Source organism: Dreissena polymorpha, chromosome 1, assembly GCF_020536995.1.
Source record: "Dreissena polymorpha isolate Duluth1 chromosome 1, UMN_Dpol_1.0, whole genome shotgun sequence".
NCBI classification, from domain to species: domain Eukaryota; kingdom Metazoa; phylum Mollusca; class Bivalvia; order Myida; family Dreissenidae; genus Dreissena; species Dreissena polymorpha.
This window is the reverse complement of record NC_068355.1, coordinates 105298649-105303872: the sequence shown is the minus strand read 5'-3', so window position 1 is coordinate 105303872 and position 5224 is coordinate 105298649. Positions and strand designations below refer to the sequence as shown.

The 5224-nt window shown below is 32.8% G+C and overlaps 1 long non-coding RNA gene across 1 annotated transcript; it reads left to right on the top strand.

The window, feature by feature from the left end:
* Nucleotides 1–1342: 1342 nt before the first annotated feature.
* Nucleotides 1343–4770, top strand: LOC127865288 (uncharacterized). Its single transcript, XR_008042578.1, has 3 exons — nucleotides 1343–1407; nucleotides 3614–3696; nucleotides 4553–4770. It is a non-coding gene; the product is annotated as an uncharacterized LOC127865288 (long non-coding RNA).
* The last annotated feature ends 454 nt before the right edge of the window (nucleotides 4771–5224 follow it).

The window sequence follows — 5224 nt, the reverse complement described above, 5'->3', positions numbered from 1 at the left end:
TTAATTTGGAAAAAACCTGGTGAACTGCTATACACTATACAACTCGTTGCACTTGGTAAAGCTGTCCCAAACTGAACCTCTAATCGCACATGTCCTGTTTTTATTAGAGATATAAACATGCTCTCATTTGCGAATTTCGGTTCGAACTGAAATGTGAACAAAGTAGATGTATTTGCAAAGTCCTCTATTTATATCGATACCACCATTTTTATTCCACAGTCCGTTGGTTAAAAACATATTTGTGTACGCTCTCATAAAACTCTGACCTTCTAATTTATTAAAATTTAATTTTAATGGATTATCCCACACTGGAATCCCATCAGCGTACAGACAAATGCTTTTAATATCACAGTTTAAAAAATTAAATGGATTTGATTTGTAATCACCCGAAACTGCAGTTGATTTTACATATGCCATAATGATTGTGTTTGGTTTTTGTCCTTGAAATAAATTGCCCCATGTAAACACTGTACTTCCAGCTGCAATGGTTTGAGAGCGACACTCAAGTCGATTGAATGGGTACTTGGCTGTTCTACTTTTCAACATCTCAGAATGGGCAACGATGATAGTTGGACTGACTCTAACTTTCTTTGCTAGAAGGTAAATGTCTATGATTCTTACTTTAAAGCTTGAAGCATCCTCTCCAGAGGATAAACAAAATGCTGGTGAGCTACGATACAATTTTAGTTTCACATCAATTTGATTTAACAAAAATCGTTGAATAGTAAATAAACTATGATATATTGGCCCCTGTAACTCTAAAGTTTTGGATCCTGTAATGTATTTTGTTCGTTCATACAACCCTTTGTTTGCTCCAGTGGGATCACAGTTTCCAGGTTGGTCACTATCGTCTTTTATAAACAACTGAGAGGATAATTGTGAAAATACAGTGTCTTGTCCATTGTATAATAAAGCATGAAACATTGCTGTATATGGATTGTAATTAGATGATATTACAGCTTTGTTTTGTAATGTTACAATTCGTTAGGAATACCCTTAAAAAATGCCTCTTGCATGAAATACGACATCTTTAAATATGTTTCTGTAATTTTCTATCCGTTTAAGGGTATTTATGTACTATTATTTTCAAACCTTTTCTTGTCTTCTTTTTATATTTTTTACAGCATTATATCCTTTTGTATTGTTTTTTCTTGTTTTTTTAGTTGTAGTTAATACCTTTTTTCTTGTTTCCTTAGGTTGTAATCCTTTTCTGTTAACTATCTGTGTTTCCTCCAAAGGCTTAACTAACTTTTGAGCAAGAGATGATACTTCAGATGTTTTTATACCATCTCGTTTCAGTTCACTTTTTGCTTGATTTACAGTCTGTTCTGATGGAGAAACTGTTGATGCTGACACTACTTTCTGAAGCAGACTTTTGTGAGGTTGCAAATCCCTTCCCAACCTGAGGTTTGTTGTTTTTAAAATAGTCAATCCATTTTTGTGGATTAGGAACATAAAGTCTAGATTGATTCATTTTCATGAATAAAATGGATAACGTCTAAAATGAAGTGTGAGGTGCACTGGTGAAGTTATGAATGAGGCGTTCTCTCCATTTACAGTTTTTATACTGAACTCTGTTTCTTGAAATTCTGACTTGTTTAATGACAGATAAAATGGTTATTCAAGCACATATATCCACCTTTTTCTTTGATCACTTTTATCTACTCGTCTCAAAAGTGCCTGTTCACCATCGACTATATTGTCTTTGCATAAATCACGATAAATAAATAAAGTATCATCAATATCTTTCTTTTTTAAACTAAGTTCTGTCTGTAGTAAACTAATTTCACATAAAGCTATTTTCCAGTGACCTTCAAACCTTAGTGGACGTTTCAACTGGATTTTAAATTTATAGGGTGTATTGTCTGTAAAAATGTGGTTACTTTCACTGTCTCTCACCAACATGTATCGATCCATTTTTTTAATTATTTTTCTTGTACTTGATTCGCATCAATCCAACTATCAAATGATTTTGGAAAACCTTCCCAACTAACAAAATATTGCAATTTTCCCTTGACTTTTCTCTTTTTAAAGATTTTTTCAATATACCATAAACTCTCTTCATTTTTATCTACAAGAATCATCTCTTGTTCTTTAACATATCCTTCAATGGGCTCGTTGTTTAAGTCAATGATTTTATACATTGGTATACCTTGTTTTAACATTCTGCTTTTAATTTTAAACACTTCAATAGTGTATTGCTGTTGATAGGCACGTCTAAAGGGTTGTTTGGTGTAACTTAATCGAATTAAATCACCAATTTTAAACTTAAATGATGGTGGTTTTTTTGGAAATTGTTTTGCTTTCAAGTACAGTTTTTTCCAAAGTCGAGTCTCATTCCCTTTTGTAATTTCATGAGGTGACAAACCAAATAAGCTACGATGGGGGTTACTGTTATAACTATTCACAATGTCTTGCAAATGTTCAATATACCTATAATTACCATGACGTCGTAACATTCTAAACATCATACTTCTTAATGTTCTAATAACCCTTTTGGCATAATTTGCTTTATTATTGCTATGAGTGTTAAAAAGATAAATATTCTGTTTCTTCATGAACTTCTTTATATTTTGGTCAATAAATTCTAATCCTTTATCTGTTCGTATTTTGTTGAATTTTCTGTGATGTAAAACGTCTTTTATGGCTGATAAAACGGTTTGTATTTTTATTCCTAAGTGCTCGAACCAGTAAAAAACGGGATAATATGTCTATCACTATGAGTAAAAACTTAACTCCATCGCAATGCTTTAAAATGTTTTCCACTGACATAAGGTCCATATCAGCTTGGTCATTTAGACCTGCCACTTGTACAGGTGGTGTTTTATAAGAATGTCTCACTTGTTTTTGCAACGCATAGGAATCTTGATTATTCAACCATTTGTTGATGAAATTCAAAGTATACGCTCCTGGATATTTTTATTTCTCAATATGTGTTGTAATTTCACAGCACCTACATAAATTCCGGGTTGCTTAGCATTAAAATAGTATTCTGAAAGAATACGCTGCTTTTGTAATTTATCCATGGTAAATCAATACTGATTGTTTATTTATAAAAATTGGCAGTGTGTACTATACGAAAACAACTTTAAAAATGAACAACATGAATACTTCAATGCATATAAAATATTTATTTTATACACATAGTGATCTCATTACAAAACATGTACAGTACATAAAAATGTTAAATGTGATAAAACACTGATGAGTTTTCTGATATTTCTTTGTTTACAATCATGTGCTTTTCAACTCTCTCAATTATCCCCCCTACAGTCAACAAGACTGGATGAGTATTTCCCCTTACACTAGCAATCAAATAAAAGATTATTTTCCCTTATACTGTACAAAGTTAATATTATAAACATAATGACATTACAAAATATCGAACATTTACAAAACATGTCATCAATTTAAGGTAACAAGCTTTTCAAAGTATTACATTGAGAAATATTAAGGGTTACACCAAAAACTGTAGCATTTCCGTACATTGCAAAATGTCGTATGTCTATATATGTTTGGTTGCTTATTTTACAAAATGATAAAAACACGTTATTTTCTAACGAAAATTGTTTCGTTCGATACAATAAAACCAATGGTGTTGTGTTCATTTCAGAAGGCTCCCATTGCTGTGGAGTGCATTGAACGACATCATGGCCTAAAAGAACATACCCGGGGATAATACCAGCAGCAACAAGTGTTAGTAAAATTATCCTTTTCATCATGGCAGTTCTACACTTCACGTTTTTTGCTTTTTGTAAAAGTTCGTTCTGGATATTTACATTGTTTACATCATATACAAAAGATACATTCCCATCAATATTATCTGAACACTCCATTTCTAGTAGAAGATCAATCCTTGACTGAATACTAACGTTGAATTACTGTGTTTTTATATCAGTTACAGCGAAACAATCTGTCTTCTATCTGTGTAATTGTAAGCACCATTTTTTCATCTTGGCTTTCCATTGATCCGTTTTCATAATGGCTAAAAAGTATTTGCTCTCTATAACTCGTTTGTGAAGGAAAACCATCTCTGGGGTAATATTCGAAATGGCCATCATTTCTTCCCAAGAACGTATGATGGCATTTTCATCGACTTCTTTCAGCATATCCTCGAAATAAAACTCAAGTTGATACTCTTCATCATCACATATCATGAGGCAGTCATGTTCTCTCTGTGAAGGGTGATTGGTTTGACAACCATAACAGTTCTTTCGAACAGTCATTGTTTTGACTTCACATAAAGCTTTTGCGTATAAAAAGTCAAAGTAGGAACGCATCATCATGACACTCGCTGAAGTTGAGATGTATAATTGAGGGGATGATGACAATTCTACTCCCTCAGTCATGTTATTCTCTTCTTTCCCCATTTCATTGTTTAATGATAAAACACTATGTCCATCTTCACAACTTAGCTTAAAATCTTGAGATGATGAACAAGCCATGTTCACTATGTGCTTCTGTCACTTGTTGAAGTGGGAATGAAACACATAACTTGAGGATTTCTTTATATAGCTTTATGTCTAACGAATTTTGTTTTCAAATTTTTCAGTCCACGCAACCGCCAAAATGCACGCCGCTGTTTTGAAGCACGTCTGAGTGAACCGATGGTTTCCATGGATTCCATAAAGATTCAATTGATTTGCTGGTTTTTAATTGTCCAATTATTTTTAAAAATAAACATTTTGGTGAATGTTGTTTGTGTTCTTCCAACGGATCATCTTCTTTCCCCCATTGGTGTAATCGTACTGCACACGAAAAACATTCTACTGTATCGTTTTTACCTGTGTAATAAAAGCCAGCTGATGATAACTGAAACTTGTTCCGTTGAATTTGAGGTGACCATAGATAAAATGTTTTAAGTCTATCTTCATAAAATGTGAGGTGTTCAAATTTGAACTCGAGTTCTTGAAATGCATTCATGGTGACTGTCCCTCTAAAAATGAAATCAGTAGTTCAACACTTTCTTTTAAACTACACAACGTTTCAAACATTGTCGTTGGTAAAATTAACTTGTTTTTTTCCTTTTTTAAAAACCAGTTTTACTCGTGATCGTCTCTTTTTTCAAAACTAAGGTAAAATTATTGTCAAGTGTACAAATTACTTCTTTACACACTGGGGACCAGGTTATGTTTTCAAAACCATATTGCTTAAAATAAGATAGTGTATCTTCAGAAAACAGTAACTGCCTGTGCCATTATTCCATACGAAAATACACGCACGT